Source organism: Symphalangus syndactylus, chromosome X, assembly GCF_028878055.3.
Source record: "Symphalangus syndactylus isolate Jambi chromosome X, NHGRI_mSymSyn1-v2.1_pri, whole genome shotgun sequence".
Taxonomy (NCBI): domain Eukaryota; kingdom Metazoa; phylum Chordata; class Mammalia; order Primates; family Hylobatidae; genus Symphalangus; species Symphalangus syndactylus.
In genome coordinates, this window is record NC_072447.2 from 52,299,989 (window position 1) to 52,319,730 (window position 19,742).

At 40.0% G+C, this 19,742-nt stretch overlaps 1 pseudogene; it reads right to left on the reverse strand.

The window, feature by feature from the left end:
• Nucleotides 1–13,394: 13,394 nt before the first annotated feature.
• LOC129475864 (nucleolar transcription factor 1-like) lies at nucleotides 13,395–15,615 on the reverse strand (annotated as a pseudogene).
• Between the last annotated feature and the right edge of the window lie 4,127 nt (nucleotides 15,616–19,742).

A 19,742-nucleotide genomic window follows, 5' to 3' on the forward strand; every position in this document is an offset into this window, starting at 1 on the left:
TTTTTCTTTTTTCTTTTATTTCTTTTTTGGAGGCAGACTCTTGCTCTGTCGCCTGGGCTGGAGTGCAGTGGCACAATCTTGGCCCATTGCCCCTCCACCTCCTGGGTTCAAACGATTCTCCAACCTCAGCCTCCCAAGTAGCTGGGATTACAGGCATGGGCCACCACGCCCAGCTTATTTTTGTATTTTTGGTAGAGACAGGGTTTCACCATGTTGTCCGGGATGGTCTCAAATTCCTGGCCTCAAGTGATCTGCCTGCCTCAGTCTCCCAAAGTGCTGGGATTACAGGTGTGAGCCACCACACCCAGCCAAATAATTTTTTAAATAAATAAACAAATGGGAGAAACTGAGGTTCAGAGAGGTCATATTAGTCCATTTTCCCGCTGCTGATAAAGACATACCTGAGACTGGGAAGAAAAAGAGGTTTAATTGGGCTTATAATTCCACATGGCTGGGGAGGCCTGAGAATCATGGAGGGAGGCAAAAGGCACTTCTTACATGGTGGCAGCAAGAGAAAATGAGGAGGAGGCAAAAGCAGACACCCCTGATAAGACCATCAGATCTTGTGAGACTTATTCACCATCACGAGATTAGCACAAGAAAGACCAGCCCCCATGATTCAATTACCTCCCTCTGGGTCCTGCCCACAACATGTGGGAATTCTGGGAGATACAATTCAAGTTGAGATTTGAATGGAGACAGAGTCAAACCATATCAGAGGTTAATCAAGGACTCTAACTTAAATCTCCCAACTTCCATGCCAGCCCCTTCTCCACCACATTTGTATACAAGAGATAGCCAAAATATTTAATACCTGTATATGGCACAGGCACTGGACTGACGACTCACCTGAGTGTTGGGGCAGGGTCCTGAAGGCAGCCCAATGTGGTGGGCAATAGCTCTTTATTTTCTGGGTCAAAGAGTGTTCTGTGGGGTCCTGGGGAAGGAGCAGAGGTGGTTTCAGTGCCAGGTGGAGGGGGAGTGTTGTGGAGCTCGGTGCGACGTCTCTTGACCAACCAGTATGGAAGTATTTAAATATATTAACAACTGGGACAGTCGTCCTAGTGTGTCCCAGGTGTGCAGCAGTTGCATTGGTCTAATTTAGATAAAACTTAGGTGTACATTTTTTCTTCATTTGTATACTTTGATGTGTGAAGACTCAGAAGCTCTGGCCAAGTGATGTGCTTTAAATTTTTCAATATTTAGACATCATAAAAATGCTAGGTACTCTAGACATTACACATAATTAAACAAAGTCCTAGGGGTCTTACAGGCTTTTAATATCAGTCATGAAAATGAAATCTTTTTTTTTTTTTTTTTTTGAGATGGAGTCTCGCTCTGTTACCTGGGCTGGAGTGCAGTGGTATGATATCAGCTTACCATAATTTCCACCTCCCCGGTTCAAGCAATTCTTCTGTCTCAGCCTCCCAAGTAGCTGGGACTACAGGCGTGCACCATCATGCCCAGCTAATTTTTGTATTTTTAGTAGAGGTGGGGTTTCACCATGTTAGCCAGGCTGGTCTCGAACTCCTGACCTCAAGTAATGACCCCCGCCTTGGCCTCCCAAAGTGCTGGGATTACAGGCGTGAGCCACTGTGCCCAGCCGAAAATGAAATCTTTAAATTGCAAAATAGATGTAGCTCCACAGAAATATGAACTCTCTAAAAATGCATGAGCTACTGCTTATCCATCTTCAAGGAAAAATGAGTCACAGTAATGTTTCCCTCTGTGAAACAGATTTTAAATTGTGATTTATGCAGTTTAAAAGCAGCTAAGTAGCCTGTGTCAGTAAGACTATCATGAGATGGTTTGATGGAGACTATTTTGGATAAATTACCAAATCAACTCAATTCCCCTTCCTCAGAGCCAAAGAGTAAAGAATACCCAGGAATGGCTGTGTGTGTGTGTGTGTGTGTGTGTGGGTGGGTGTGTGTGTGTGGGTGTGTATGAAGAGGTTCTTTGTTCTCTCCTTGTTTCCCTCTCTCCAGCTCCTCAGGAGGTGCTACAAAGACACAGCATACGTGAAAGCTAAACAACAGCATGTACATAAATATTCCTCCTCCTCCCCTGCCTAAAACCAAAACATCTATCCCACAGCTTGAAATCCCAGCATTTCATCTGGCCTTTAAAAGTCCCCCCAAAAAACAAAATTATTCCTGAAAAGTCTTGAATACTTAAATCTCTTTCCACCACAGAAAAATGGGGTTTAGTTTCCCACAAAAAATATTTTCTCATCTATTTATTTAACAGATCTTTCAAAAATATCAAAAGTTAAATCACACTTTGTCCCACTTTTAAAGAAATTGCCTTATTGAAAATAAAGACTATATAATAGAGATATAGAAGAGGCTTAAATATATATTGAATGTGGGATGAATGAAAAAATTAATCAATATGTATGTATACCAATTAGACCTCAATAAAGCTGCTTAAAATTAATTCACAGGAAGTTTAATACTTGACCTGGGGACTTCTGATGCCATCTGTATCATCTAGGGTTCAACCGGAGAAAGAAAACCACTACATACACACGTACACACACACAAACAGATTTAACCTTACACAATTGTGGAAGTTGGTTAAGTAGTCTCGGTAAGGTTGTCTTTGCCGCTTGTGATGCTGGAGCTTAAAGTCCACAGGGCAGGCAGTTAGGGAAGGGAAGATGGCTATGAAATGAGGGAAAGCAACAATAAGTTGGAACCCACAAGCACAAGCTGAAGACAAGGATGGGCTGAAACCTGTGACAGTTCTTGTTGATTCTGACCTTAGCATTGAAAGAAATGGCAAAAAACTGCAATTACCTTTGCACGGACCTAATAGTATGATTGTTCTGTGGAGGCTGGGGAGCCTTCATCACAGGGCTAAACTCACACACCTTATGCAGGAGTAGAAGCATTGGAAAGAGGAGTCAGGGGAGAGTGGAACAGTTAAAGCCCAGCTGCTGACTCTCTCCAACGAGGACAGTTAGCAATCAGTGACAATGTGTGAGTTACAAAATGGCTGTTGTTCTCTTCTGCTATTCAAATCTTACGTAAGAATTTATCTTCTGGCCCACTTTAACCAGAAACATATAGGAAGGGGATATCTTAAAAATGTAGTTGAGACTTGCCAAGTTGACACATTCCAAAGCCACCACAATAGTCAATATATTCTAGGGAGAGAAGTGTTAACATATTTCTGAGAACCAGGTTTTCAAAATGTGGAACTGAAGGTATTTACTCAGCAGGGTAAAGAAGAGGGCAAGAGTGGTGCAAAAAGAGGTAACAAAGCATATACTTGTTTAGTCACTCTCTCTCTCCTTTCATTTATTAAAATTGTGTATTATTTATTCTGTGTCAGTCCTGTACTAAATTGTATTTGCCAAAGATGGCCATAATATATCCCTTCCAGCACAATCACCTTACATTGTGATGTTAACACTCCTATATCAAGAGATGTGGTCTACATTTACTCCCCTTAAATCTGGACAGGACTGAGACTATGGCAGAAGTGACACTGCATGACTTCCGAGGCTAGCTCATAAATATGATTAATTTCCACTGGGCTCTCTATCTTTCTGGAGACTCTCATCATTTACCCCATGTTATGAGGAAGCCTAACCTATATGGAGAGGTCACATGGAGATGTCCCAGTTGACATTTCCAGCCATGATCTCAGCATAAATCAGCCAGCATCCATCACTAAACATGTAAGTGAGTGAGTTTTCAGATGATTTCTGCCCCCAGTCTTTAGGCATCCCTTCCCCTCCAAAATAAAGAAAACAAACAATGCCATACGGAGCAGAGAGATGAGCCATTCCACTGAGTCTTGCTCAAATTACAAATTTGTGAGCAAAATTAATGTTGTCATTATTTCAAGCTACCAAGTTTTGGGGTAATTTGTTACACAGCCATAGTAACTGAAACTGGCTCTTTGCCAGATCAATAAAGTATATAATGGGCAATATATATTATGTTATTAAATTGTACACAATTACCTAAATCCTTTTGCTTTAATATTGGTTAAATTGGCTTCAAGTTAAGTTTTTAATCAATACTTTTGTGTAGTGGGTTTTTTTTAACTTTTTATCTTGAGATAAATGTAGATTTGCATGCAGCTTTAAGAAGTAATACAGAGAGAGAGAGATCCCATTTACTGTTTACCTAGTTTCCCTTAATAGTAACATCTTTCCTAACTATAGTACAATATCACAGCCAGGAAATTGATGTTGATACAGTCTACCAAACTTATTCAGATCTCACCAGTTGTACATGCAGTCATGTGTGTGTATTTAGTTCTATGCAGTTTTATCACATTTGTAGTGTTATGTGATCACCACTATAGTCAAGATAGAGAATAGCTGGGTGTGGTGGCCGATGCCTATAGTCCCACATAGGAGGCTGAGGCAGGAGGATTGCTTGAGCCCAAAAGTTTGAGTCCAGCCTGGGCAACATAGTGAGATCCTGTCTCTACAATAATAATAATAATAATAATAATAATAATAATAATAATAAAATTTTAAAATTTTTATTATTATTATTTTTTATTATTTACAGATCATTTACAGAACAGTCCCATTACAAGGAACTCCTTATGCACCCTTTATAGCCACAGCCACCTCTCTTCTGCCACCACCACCTGCCAACCCCTGGCAACCATTAATCTGGTTTCCATAACTACGATTTTGTCATTTCAAGAATGTTATATAAAATTCATTCATTATGGACTGAATGAAATCATGTGGTATGTAAACTTTTGAGATTATCTTTTTTTACTCAGCATAATTCTCTGGAGATCCATCTAGGTTGTTATGCATATTGATAGCATGTTCCTTTTTACAGCTGAGTAGTATTTCATGGTATGGATATACCACAGTTAAGTGTTCACTCCTTAAAGAGCATTTGGGTCATTTCCAGTTTTTGAATATTATAACATCCATGTACTTTTTTGTGTGTGTGACCATACACTTTCATTTCTCTGCAATAAATGCTCAAAAGTGAAATTGCTGTGTTGTATGATAAGCATGTGTTTAGTTTTGTAAGAAACTGTCATGTTCTTTTTCAGAGTAGCCATACCATTTTCCATTCCCTTTAGCAATGTATGAGTGGTCCAGTTTCTCTGCATTATCATTTCAATACGTGTGTAGTGATATAGCAATATTTTTTTGTAATATGATCTGACTAGATATGTGTAAACTCTGTTCCTTCTTGTTTTCACCACGGATCTTATTTTCTTCAGAGCTTCTAGGCCTAGGGCCTGCTGAGAAATTTCACACCTATGTCAAATGGTGAGGGGATCTTTTGTTTTTTTTAACACTACCTCGTTCCCCTTGACCATCCTCCATGAGATGGAGAAGAAAATGAGTTATGTGGGCTCCATAGCTAATGGCTGGCTTTCCTTTTTTAAAGAAACTACTCCTAATAGATATGCAGAGGCTTTGTTCCAAAAAAATTTAAATACATTTTCTGCAAGATATTTTAAGTAAAAAAAATTCAAGATAAAGAATGATAAGGTTAGGGACAAGATTAAATATAAGGTTTAATATATAAAATGCATGAGGTCTCTTGCAATTGAGTCACAAATTTGCCTGTACATTTGTAGAGTTAAGAGGGAAATGTGGTGAATTATCTATTTCACAACACTCATAGGGAAATAATAAACCAGTTTCTCACAGAAACCCAGCCTGGTTCTGTGACCAGAGTGGAAATTCCCCCATGTCTATGGAGGCCACGTAGGTAATGTAAGTGAGTGAAGCAGATTGGGAATAAGACAATAAGGAGTAGGGGCTGGGGCTGTGTCAAACTGGAAAGCACATGCACAGTCTAAGGGCAGCTACTATTACTCAGCCTCAGCCAATATTCCCAGAGGGAAGCATAAACCCTGTGTTGCCAGATTTATTTTGACTTTTAATATATTAGCAACTATATCAGTGAAAACAATAACTGAACAAAATGCTTCTGTAGTCCAGAGCTGGTCAATCACTGCCAGTTTAAAACCTCTGGCCTTGAAGAGTAGGCAGAAACATGTAATGCAAGACAATCCTTATAAATATGACCTCTTTCAGCCTAGCTTTGGGTAACTATTGAATGTCACTGAGTTGGTGATTAAGATTTCTGACATGCACTTAGAATGAAGATTGTATGGCTGGTCAGGTATGGTGTCATACACTTTTATAGTCAGCCAACAATAATAAAAATACGAACAAAAGACTTGAACAGGCACTTCACGAAAGAAGATATCCAAATTGCCAATAAATATATTAAAAGTGCTCAGTGTTATTAGTCATGAGGAAAATACAAATTAAAACCACAATGAGATAAAACTACATACTCACTAAAATGATAAATATAAAAAACACCCACTCAATTGTGGATGAAGATGTGGAGTAATTGGAATGCTCCTACATTGCTGATAGGAATGTAAACTTGTACATCCTTGTCATTTCTAATGAAATTTAATACATTCCTTCCTCATTGCCTAACAATTTCTTTTTTTGTGTCATATCCAAATGTTTATTTAACTCATAACCTCCATAACACATTAAGTTGAACTTAAAGAAACGAAAGTAAAGCATCTGAAAATTGATCTGTGGATACAGGATATTTCTATAGGAAACAAATATAAAACATGAGACTCAATGAGTTTGATGGTGATAATAATTAATGCTTAGGATTCAACTTATATTCTAATTAATCTAATTGGGTTAACTACAATAATGAAATATTACATATTTTCCTCTTATGACTTTGTTTTTGTTTTTTTAAACTTTTATTTTAGGTTTACGGGTACATGTGCAGGTTTGTTATATAGGTAAACTCATGTCATGGGAGGTTGTTGTACAGATTTCGTCACCCAGGTACTAAGCCTAGTATCCAACAGTTAGGTTTTTTGTTTTTTTGTTTGTTTTTCTCCTCTCCCTCCTCCCATCCGCCACCCTTGGGTAGGCCCCAGTGTCTGTTATTCTCCTCTATGTGACCATGTGTTCCTATCATTTAGCTCCCGCTTATAAGTGAGAACATGTGGTACTTGGTTTTCTGTTCCTGCATTAGGTTTTTTTTTAATTTTTAGATTTTTTATTTCAATAGGTTTTTTGGGGAACAGGTGGTGTTTGGTTACAAGAATAAGTTCTTTAATGGTGATTTCTGAGATTTTGGTGCACCCATCACCCGATCAGTGTACACTGTGCCCAATGTGTAGTATTTTATCCCTCGCCACCCCCACCCTTTCCTCCCAAGTCCTCAAAGTCCAATGTATCATTCTTATGCCTTTGTGCTCTCATAGCTTAGCTCCCACATATGAGTGAGAACATACAATGCTTGGTTTTCCATTCTTGAGTTACTTCACTTAGAATAATAGTGTCCAATTCCATCCAGGTTGCTGTGAATGCCATTGTTTCATTCCTTTTTATGGCTGGTAGTATTCCATGGTATATATACCACATTTTCTTTATCCACTCATTGATTGATGGGCATTTGGGCTGGTTCCATATTTTTGCAATTACAAATTGTGCTGCTATAAACATGCATGTGCAAGTATCTTTTGGGTATAATGACTTCTTTTCCTCTGGGTAGATACCTAGTAGTGGGGTTGCTTGATCAAACAGTAGATCTACTTGTAGTTTTTTAAGAAATCCCCACACTGCTTTCCATATAGGTTATACTAGTTTACATTCCCACCAACAGTGTAAAAGGGTTCCCTTTTCACCACATCCATGCCAACATCTATTTTTTTTTTATTTTTTGATCATGGCCATTCTTGCAGGAGTGAGGTGGTATCGCATTGTGATTTCGATTTACATTTCCCTGATAATTAGTGATGCTGAGCATTTCTTTCATATGCTTGCTGGCCATTTGTATAGAGAAAATCTTCACATCTGACAAAGGACTAATATCCAAAATCTACGAAGGACTCAAATAAATTAGCAAGCAAAAAACAATCCCAAAACTTCTAAGTATGTACTAACCAAAAGAAATGCATGTATATATCCATAGAAAGACTTGGACAAGAATGTTCGGAGCAGCTTTATTCAGACCAGCCATTAACTGAAAACATCCCAAATGTCCATCAACAGGAAAATGAGTAAACAAAAAACTTTGGGGTATATTCATACAGTGAATGAGCAATAGAAAGAACTAATTAGGATGCATCCAACAGCATGGATTAATCTCAAAAACATTAGGTTGGGCGAAAGAAGCCCTACACAAAAGAGTATATACTGTATGATTCCGTTTATATAAGGTTCAAAAACAGGCTGGGCCTGGTGGCTTATAACGATAATTCCAGCACTTTGGGAGGCCAAGGCTGGAGGATCATTTGAGCAAAGGAGTTCAAGACCAGCATGGGTAACATAGTGAAACCCTGTCTCTACAAAATAAATAAATAAATAAATAAATAAATAAATAAATAAAAATAAACAAATAAAATTAGCCAGTCATGGTGGCTTGCACCTGTAGTCCTAGCTACTAGGGAAGCTGAGGCAGGAGGATCACTTGAGCCCAGGAGGTCCAGGCTGCAGTGAGTCATGTTTGTGCCACTGCACTCCTACCTGGGTGACAGAATGGGACCCTGTCTTACAAAAAAAGGATTTGAAGTTCAAAAACAAGCACAACTTGTGGTAATTTTCAAGCTGGTTGCCTCTGTGGGTGGGGGAACTGACTTTAATTCTGGGAGACAGGAATGTTCTATATCTTGAGCTGGGTGGTTACACGTTGTATATTTTTGCTAAAATTTTCCAAACTGTACTCATAAAATCTGCACATTTTACTATACGTAAATTATATCTCATTAATCTACTAAAATAATAGTTGGGTCCTGGAATAAAAAAAACAACGACAAGAACACTGCTGCCCTGGCCCAACCAAACTATCCAGCTTCACACAGGGAAGAAATGTCAGCCTCCATGCTGGCATGTTGTACTTGGGTGCATGTGCTGGGCTAGTTCCCACATAGAAATGGCAAAACAAGCTTCTAGAGTGCCCGAGATAGAAAATCCTTCTTTCCACCGAGGTTTCCTACCATACAGAGAGGCAGTACATGCTAATGGCTAAGAAAATGACTTTGGAGTCAAATAACATAATTCAAATTTTGGCTTTCCCAAATATTAGCTTGATGACTTTGAGGAAATTCTTACTGTTCCACGCCTCTCATTGCTCATCTATAAAATGGGTATGATAATACCTTCTTCAAAGTATCATCATGGTGATTGTCTGCAAAGTGCTCACTTAGCACGGTAACACCCATATGGTAAAGTATTCAATAAATTGTAGCATTTCATTCTATATTCATATAGGAACCAAATGTCTGAACATCTACCTTTCAAAGCTTATCTAACATCTTCTCCTTAAAGAACTTTCCACTATTCCAAGACTCCTAGGAAGAGTAACTTACTGAGTTCTTAAGGCCTTAGTGCAAATTACTTTTAGAAAAATATGACTTCCCTCAGAGAGAAGCAAGGTGGGTAGGTCATAGGGTAATTTACTTGACATAGATGTAGGGGAAAGCACTGCTAAAGGAAGAGGTGTCATTTGGGATTCCTGTTTGCAAGTAATTGAAATGATCTTTGGCTTAACCGAAGGCAGAGGCTGGAAAGTCAGGCCTGGGCTTACAGAAACCAAGGTCACTCTGTAGGCCTAGGCTACACAATTCATAGCAACTAATTTAAAGTAGGTAGTAACCAATAAACGCATGACCTACATTTGCTTCATTGCATCAATTCCTCAAGATCCAAAGTTTGGGGATAGAGTATCACATTTGTCTAGTTTACGGTCCCACCAACAGCGTGAAAGTGTTCCTATTTCTCCAAATCCTCTCCAGCACCTGTTGTTTCCTGACTTTTTAATGATCGCCATTCTAACTGGTGTGAGATGGTATCTCATTGTGGTTTTGATTTACATTTCTCTGATGGCCAGTGATGATGAGCATTTTTTCATGTGTCTGTTGGCTGCATAAATGTATTCTTTTGAGAAGTGTCTGTTCATATCCTTCACCCACTTTCTGATGTGGTTGTTTAATTTTTTCTTGTAAATTTGTTTAAGTTCTTTGTAGATTCTGGATATTAGCCCTTTGTGAGATAGGTAGATTGCAAAAATTTTCTCCCATTCTGCAGGTTGCCTGTTCACTCTGATGGTAGTTTCTTTTGCTGTGCAGAAGCTCTTTAGTTTAATTAGATCCCATTTGTCTATTTTGGCTTTTGTTGCCATTGCTTTTGGTGTTTTAGTCATGAAGTCCTTGCTGTAAACTAGTTCGACCATTGTGGAAGACAGTGTGGCAATTCCTCAAGGATCTAGAACTAGAAATACCGTTTGACCCAGCCATCCCATTACTGGGTATGTACCCAAAGGATTATAAATCATGCTGCTATAAAGACACATGCACACCTATGTTTATTGCGGCACTATTCACAATAGCAAAGACTTGGAACCAACCCAAATGTCCATCAATGATAGACTGGATTAAGAAAATATGGCACATATACACCACGGAATAATATGCAGCCATAAAAAAGGATGAGTTCATGTCCTTTGTAGGGACATGGATGAAGCTGGAAACCATCATTCTGAGCAAACTATCACAAGGACAGAAAACCAAACACCGCATGTTCTCACTCATAGGTGGGAATTGAACAATGAGAACACTTGGACACAGGATGGGGAACATCACACACCAGGGCCTGTTGTGGGGTGGGGGCAGGGGAGAGGGATAGCATTAGGAGATATACCTAATGTAAATGACGAGTTAACGGGTGCAGCACACCAACATGGGACATGTATACATATGTAACAAACCTGCATATTGTGCACATGTACCCTAGAACTTAAAGTACAATAATAAAAAAAAGAGTTTTTATTATTAAGATGGTATGCTCTCACAGGGCAGAAACTATAGCTATTCTTTATTTAAAAATATCAGATTTGCCGAGCTCAGACCAACTTCTCTTTCCTGGTTCTCAAACTAGGCAAGGCTAGGAAAGACTGGATGTCTTCGGCTTCCAAAGGGTGAGGCAGGAACCTGGAATTACCTTACACCAAGACTACCCTAATCAGGGGGAGATATTCACCAAAAGAAAATTGGGGTACCCTGGGAAGTGGCAGTGGATACTGGGCAGCTGGAAAGTAACAAATATCTACAGAAACAAAGGGCACAGTAGTGGAGGGCCAGAAAATACCATTTCCTCCTTCTTAGTGGGTTCTTAAGAGACCTTGTATTTGGAGCTCAACAACTTTTTGGTGATCCTATTATTAAATTCATCTCAACAACAGCTCTGAGCAGTAGAGAGGGACTATCAATTTATTTCCTTATTAGTGACCTGTTCTGTCTCATTGTATTTATTTCTTAACAGTCCAAGTGCTTTCTGTGGAGGTTAGCAGGAAGCCTAGAGCAAATATTTAAGAGCATCATTTGTTACATTATATGTTCTATATATTATATATTATATATATTTTTACACATATAAAAGTTAAAAGATTAGGGTGACTTCTTGCACAAATCTTAGTAAAACAACTGCACTAGCTAGTAAGTTATACGCAGTAGTCATTAAAATATTGAAATATAGGGAAATGTAAATTTTAGCTCATTTAAATGTTTCCAGAAAAAATATTTTATTTTCATAGAAATGTTACTTTGGTGTTGCCTACTACAACCTTTTTGGGAAGAAGCAGGCCAAAATATAAATTTGAAAATTGTACTTAAAATTTATTTTAATTTTTAAATTTCCCTCAGACTTTCTTATATACATTTTTCCTCAGCTTGAGAGAAATCATGTGCTGGCATACTACATTTTTTAATTCAATATGAACTTTATCAGAAAATATTTTTACTTCAGCTAATCTCTGTGTGTGTGTGTGTGTGTGTGTGTGTGTGTGCGCGCGTGCGTGCTTATAAAGCCTTGGTGAATTTTGACAACTGCCTTTTCTGGGTGGTATAATATCATAGCTCTTTTGAAATCATTTTGAATTATGTGTGAATGTCAACCAATTCAAGTACACTTCTGCTCTATAGGCAACTTCATTTAGTTAAAAAAAAACCTTGTTTTTACCATAACACTGTGCTTCACAAAAAATAATAACAACTTTCATATTATATCACAAAACAAATAACTGAATCCTCAACGTTGAACTTTTAAAATGAATTTTCAATAGAATTCAAAACAATATCATATTTTCCCTTTGACAGAATGAACTTCTAAAACTTTTACTTTGATTCAACGAATTGGGTGAAAAAAATTTAGCCATCATTGGAATTAACAGATTGTTTTATTTGAAGCATTCAATATCATTGATATAAAACTGACCTCACTTAATTCTTTGCAAAGCTCTGCTAATGAAGTGAACACAATAACATCTATCAGTTCATTTTTAATATATACACATGAACACTTGGAATAGAAATGAATGGCATTAATTTAGGAAAATGATGATTTGATCTAAATTAAAAGTCATGCTTTACTGAGTGATATGTAAATACACATTCTGAAGACGTATTAATACATGTTAAATTGCCATCTTCGGGCCCAGGCTTCTTAAATTAACTATGAAGTTTTGAAACTACGAAGTTTTCTAAGTGCAGCAAACCATCATGACACATGTATACCTATGTAACAAATCTGCACGTTCTGCACATGTATCCCGGAACTTAAAGTAAAATAAATTAAAAAAAGAAACGATGAAGTTTTGAAATAAATGTCTATGTATCTTTCACAGATCTACCTCCTCAGATTTTATATAGCCAGTCAATGATATTATTTTGGCTCCCAGGTTGGCTGGTAAATGGCTCCTAAACTTTTGTGCAAATTACATGTCCATGATCAACTTTCTTGAGAAACGGAAAGTCAGTAGTTCGGTTGTTACTAATAATCATGTGCTTCATTTGTTTTTCAAAATGAAGCATCTTGTTTACAGCTTAATATATATGCATATAAAACACACTTCTGTCCCCTCCCCCATAAGCGGGTCCAGGCAGCTCCTTCCTACAGGCGGCAGGGGAGAGGGCCATCAGGGCAGTGCCTATTTTCTCAAAGGCACTTACCCTTCCCTCCCAAAATGCTCCCTGCCTCCAGTTCCAATACAGGGGGCCAGGCAGGAAGCCCCTCTGAAAAAGAAAGGGTTCCCCCCAAACTCCCACCCCACCTTGGTTTGAGCTGCAGTTGAGGAGGACCTCGCTGAACTCTTTGGGACCCCTCATTTCTGCTCCCTGTTACATCATCCAAGCCAGAAGCACAAGTCACAGGTAGGTGGGGTTGGGGAGAACTGGTATGGTGTTGGCTCAGTCAGGTGGTTGCTCTCCTTGGAGGACCCCCCAGGGCTGATGTCTCTGAGGCTGTAGAATCCTGATTTGGACTCCTCCAGCCCCCTATTCACACCATATTTTGTGAGGTGAGCTCCTGGGCTCTCACTGGCTGCCTGAGGGTGGGGCTGATCTCAGTTGGAGTCAGAATCTGAGGAGTCCCTTGAAGAGGAGGAGCTGGTGGATTCATTATCTTCATCCTCACTGCCATCCTCCTTATTCTTGTCCCTATCCTTGATCTCATCCTCAATGCTGGACTTGGAGGAGTCCCCACCATCAGAGGAGTCACTAGTCTCATCATCTTCCTCTTCTTCCTCTTCATCCTTGTTGTCCTTCTCCTCAGACTTCTAATTGGACTTCAGGGTAGTCCAGCTGGACTTGGAGTTCAGGTCTCAAAGCTTAGTCATGCTCTTACGTTTATTGGAGATGTACTCTTTATAAATTACATGGTCCTGGGGAGACAGACTCTTGATGCAGAGGCCCAGGTGTACCTTGTACACTTCTGCTGCTCCTTGGCCAGCTTTTTGTAGTGCTCCTTCTGGCTCTGGGAGATGTGCTGCCAGCGGCTGCCAATCTCCACCACGCACTCCTTCAGTGGCAGGTGTTTCAGCTCCCCATTGGACAGCAGCTCTTGGAAACTGTTCATGGGAGGCTTCTTGGTTTCTCCCAGGAACTTTATCTTCTTGGAAGAGTTTCTAGCAGCCAGAGGTGCCTGCATCTCACTCGGCTCTCTCTCGTATCACTTTTGGTGTTTAGCTATCTTCTTAATCCATAGCAGTTTCTCCTTCTTCTTTATGTTACTGCAGGTCATCTCCATGGCTTTTGAGGCCTTCACTCAGTTGTTCTTCAATTGGGCCATGTAGTCACTAATGATGCTCTGTTACCAGATCTTCTCTGCTGTCTTGGGTGACTCTGGCAGCTTGCCTTGTGCCTAGTGCTTCCTCCTGGGCCTTGTTCTTGGCCTTCTTCTTCCCAGATCATTCCACATTTGGGCCATCAGGTAGGTCCACTCACTCCCAGAAAGCTCAGGCTGCTCCTCCCACAGCTGCTACCACTTCTCCTCAAAAAAAAAAAAAAAGAAAAGAAAGAAAGAAAAGAAATGAGCGCGTCCAATATGGGCCACTTAGGCTTCTCTGAGCTGCCCTTACCTCCATCTTGGGATGGCTTCTTGGAGGCCAGGCTGGTGGCTTGCTTCTTGTTGCTATTCAACATCTTCTCCTTCCCCAGGACCCACTACTGCTCCTCCTTGGGGAAGTCTCTCAAGTAAATGGAGGAGCTCCACCTCATAATGTTTCTTTTCCTGAATGCACTTCTTGTGATAGGCATCCTTCTCCTTCCGGAAGAGGAGCTTCCACTGTTGGCTGCACAGCACCATGCACTCTCTGCTGGGTGTGTCCTTCATGTCAGCCATGAGCTCTTCTCAGTACAGCAAGTAGCTGTTTGGAAGTGGCTTGGTGGGTCATCCACCAAACTTGTCCTTGAGCTGCTATTCTCAGCCTTGGTGAGGGTGAACTTGGTGATGCCCACCCCACTGATATTCGGCTCAAGGTGCTTCTGGATATAGTCCCACATGGTCTCCTCATATTCCTTCTGCCGATCCAGGGCTTTATTAATCCTTTTCAGCCTCTTGTTGTCCAAGAGCTGAGACCCCTGCTTCCTAGGAAGTCCTTCACCTTCTTACCTCCTTCGTAGTGGCATCTGGGCTCACTTTGAGATACACCCTCTTCTCATGAGTGTACCACAGTTGCTGGGGAATTTGGGGCTTCTTGGGGATATCTGACTTCTTGTCATTCTGGATTGGGTCAGAGTGATCCTCTTTGAATTGGGTCAGGTTTCTACAGAACTTTTGTTTCTCCTTATGGAAGCCCTGAATATATTTTATCTTCTTCTCTGGAAGCTGCTTGGATTTCTTGGATATAATCTTGGTCAGGTCCAGATTGCTCATCTCAAGGGGAGTTTCACATACTTGTCCTGCTTCTCCATGAAGAAGGGAAATAAAGAATCAGGGAATTCCTTGGGAAATCTGCAGGGTTTTTTTTGTTTGTTTGTTTGCTTGCCTTTGTAAGGATTTGTAACATGTTTCTGAGCATTGAGAATCAATTCCGTCAATGTATGGAACTTCCTGGCCTTGTTAGAAATCTCTACCCATTCAAGCTTGCACATGTCTACAGAAAAGTCCTTAAATGCTACATTTTCCCACTCCATATGTGACTTGGTAGTTTTGAACTTGGAGCTGTCATTGACTGTAAAGTAATTTTTCAAGCATTGTGGCAAAGTCAGCATGTCTTCCTGGTACCAGCAGTCTTGGCCTTTGGGGGTGGCCATTTTCAGGTCTGTGGGGCAGTCAGTTTTTCTCTTTATCCTCCAGGTGTCCAGCTACCTCTTCCATGGTGCTGGCTGACAACCCAGGACCAAAGCCACCTCACCCTTTAGAAGACATACCAATTCCCACTCAGGCAGGCTGAGAGGTGAGGGACTTTCTATCCCTCTCCCCTCCCAAAGAGGAGGTGGGCACAGGTCCCACACTCTCAGATATAACCAGCCAAGACCCTAATAGACTTAATGGGTTGGTAGATGTGGGAGCATGCTCCTCCTCTTCTTCCTAACCTCTCCCCTATCCCCTGCAACCTGGCTCCGTGGTGTGCACACTCCCCTGCCCACTGGAAACTGCTTCCTGCTTCCATGTGCAGTGAGCACCCACCCTCCACCTTCCTTCCCCAACCCTGGCCAACAAAAACCTCTTCATCCTTGGAGCACCCACCCAAGGGAGGCTCCAGGCTAGAGGGCCTGCACTTCACTTTTAAAAACTCATTGTAACTAAAAGGGTTTGTTGAAAAATAAATGCATCATCAAACAATAAAATTGTTGTAGATTAGCATCATACAATAAAGAAAAAAATACTGTAGTAAGAGCATTCAGGCTAATCTCTATATCAAGGGTTGGCAAACTATTGCCTGCAGGCCAGATCTAACCTATAACCTGTTTCTATAAATGAAGTTTTATTGGAACACAGGCACTCTCATTTATGATTATTGTCTATGGTTGCAACAGAGACCTTATGACTCACAATGCCTAAAATATTTACCATCTGGCACTTTAAAAAAATGTATGCTGACCCCTACTCTATATGTAACATGGCAGGGCTGGTCAGCCTCTATTTCCAGTACATATTTTACATACACCTAACCCAGTGTTTCCCAACCTTGGCACTATTGATATTTTGGGTTGCATAATTCTTCGTTGTGGGGGGTACTGTCCTGTGCATCATGGGATGTTTAACAGCATTTGTGATCTCCAGTCACTAGGTGTCAGTTAGCACCATCCCACTTTTGACAGTCAGAAATGTCTGTAGACACTGCCAAATATCCTCTAGTGGGCAAAATTGCTCACAGTTGAAAATCACTGACCTAACTTGTAATTTTGTACTGATCTCACAAATTGGGACATGGCAATGTCATGCAACTTGAGGCTGTAACTTAATACATAGCACAACCGGCTGCTACTTCAAGTGGCCAGTGGAAGCAAAGCAATGTGGAATACTTTTCCCACTACCTTCCAAGGCCATGAAACATTAGCCGTCTCTAGTCACAAATCGAATGCCCTGCATTCTGTCTTTAGAAAGAATGTATGAGTTTTTTTGTGTTTAAAAAAGGTCAGGAAATGAGTAATGAGTTATTGTTAATCATTTTTTAGACTTAACTATGTGTTAGGGCGAGAACTTGGTTCACTACCTGTGTATCTTACACACTGCTACAAAAGATTATGACAGAAGCTTCAAGTATAAAGTGGAGGTCTACTAAATCTATCAAACAATGTGAGCTGAATGAGTAAATAAGTAATGCATAATAAATCCACTACACAATTTCTAAGTCTTTGGATTCCCTCACCTATATCATACTGAGAAACTTTTAGCATCTCAACTTCCTTTACTCTGGCCCCCTTATTGAGTTCAACTAAACAAACAATTGGAACTACTCCCAGCATCTTAACCTAACACAATGGAATCAGAATCTCCTGGTAAGTGCTTCTTAAACAATGAACTCAGCCTTATCTAGTATTTTGTCCTTCCTTCATTGGGATAGCACCCACTGAACCTATTATGATTCTTGCCAATATCCATTAGTAAATTTGCAATTTGGCAACTGGAGCCTGCCATGACCTGATTTTAGTTTAGGTGTTGCAATAATCAGAGGTAGTGGGCTAAATAGAATTTTCTCCCCTTTTCAAGGTAACACTCTCAGCAAGGTTGTTACAGGGTCTTCAAAGAATGAAGGAACAGCCTCAGCAACCAGGAGAGAAAGGAAGATTCTATGGGGTTTGGGGTGAGTTATATGAGTCTTGCCATATGTCCCCATTTCAATTCTTGGGATCCCACTCTCTCCTAATCCAAATATAACTTTTATGTAAAATATCTGGTAAACCAATGTTTTTATGCAGCAGCCCAAGAATCAAAATCTGAGTTTTGTTTTCAACTATCTCACTCCAGTGGCTGCAAGTGATAAGAGATTCTTTGAAAAAAATCACAGAAGTTCCACAGTTTTTTGGTTTTGTCTTGATATAAGACATTAAGGCTTTGAGGTTGCTTTTCTTTTCTTTAAGCTGCCAAGTTCAGCTAGAAGCAGCTAGGCTATACTGCAAATTCTTAATTATTTAAGTCTTTCATATTATTCTATTACAACTACCACTAGATCCTTCAGAGTCTTGCCCAAAATGAGCACATTATTCCTAATGAGCATAGATAATAATTAGCTATTTCTTTCATTTGAGCATGTCTTGGACTACTGGTTGAGTCTTTAGAGATATCAACAACAATTAGAAGAGGTAATAAATCTGAGATTTCCCCTTATTTTCCTGAGGATCTGTTGCCTGCAACCTCTTTTGGTACCAATTTCTCAATCAGGTTGGTTATTAAGTAGAAAAGTCATTCATTAATAGTTCTCACAATTGCTCAGAGCCCTGGTAAATTGAGCTTGAAGCCAAACTTCCAGGAATAAACCTGAAACCATGCCTCAAAACAGACTTGATAAACTACTGCCACCGATTGCTAGGGGAAGCCTGCATTGCCACTATCCTTACACCACATCTATGGCAGGAACTCAACTTTGCAATCACCAGAAAGCTGCTGTCATTGTACCAGTAGATGCTAGGCACATCTCCAGGAGAAATGGAAGCACCAAAGATTGCTGCCTTCTAAACCACAATCTTACATGGATGCATTTGATTGCTGGGTCTAGGTCACATCATGTACAGTAGTTACAAGTGGGGCTGTGAATTTGAGTTTATACTCTTATGTTGGAGTCCAAAGGCCAGAGAGCCTGGAGTTATTTTCCAAGGACAGGAGAGGAATAGTGTGTCCCAGCTTTAGCAGATCCACACATTCATCTTTTCTCTGCTTTGTTCTTTCTGGACCCCCAATAGATTGGATGGTACCTGCCCACATAGAGGGTAGATCTTCTGCACCAAGTCTATTTTGACTCACAGCTAAACTCTTCTGAAAACACCCTCACAGACACACTCCAAAATAATGCTTTACCAGGTTTCTAAGTATTCTTTAATCTCATCAAGTTGACACCTAAAATTAACCGTAACACACACACCATCCCAAAATTTAATGTTTTAAAGCAACATCTATTTTGCTCACAAATGTGAAATTTGGGCAAGAGACAATCTGTTTCATTCAGTGTAAGCTTGGGGATAGAATCACATGAAATCTCAGTCACTCACATGTCTAGTGACTGATGATGGCTTTCAGGTTGAGACTTTAACTGAGGCCACTGGCCAGACACCTACATGTGGCCTGTCCATGAAGAACCAAACTGTCTACCCCAACACAGCTTACTGTCTACATTAACCTGACTTTACTATTCCATTGTCTTTGTTAGTATAACTTTAGTATTCCAGTAGACTATTGCCCAGAAAGACAAAAGTTGCAAGTAAAATTATTGCTCTTTACAGGAGTTCCTGAAAGTTGTATCATCATTCTTCAGTAGAAGAGTTTACATTGTAAGATTATTTGAGCCTCTAGCCTCAAAACGCTTACCTTGTAGTATCCACCAATCCTAAGATCCTTATCCTATTCTAATCAAGCTCCCGTGTTGAAAGACTCTCATAAACCAAACTCCCAGCACTCAATATAGCATCAGACCTTGTCCTCCTGCTCTGAGACTCTCTCAGATTCCATGAAGTATCACTTTAAGCAGCATATTCAACTTAGTCTTTTCAATGTGTTGTTCTGGTGGTATTTGGGAAGCCAGCATTTGACACCATGTGGCCTGGGCTTCTTTACAACATGGTGGCTAAGTTTCAAGAGTGAGTATTCCAAAAGAAAGCTATGTAGAAGTGATATAGTCTTTTTAAAGATAAGATCAGAAATCACACAGCATCGTTTACACCACATTCCAGCCATGGAGGTAACCACAAATGTTCAGCCAGGTTCAAGGAAAAGGGGATTAGACAACACAATTTGATGGAAGGAATCAAGA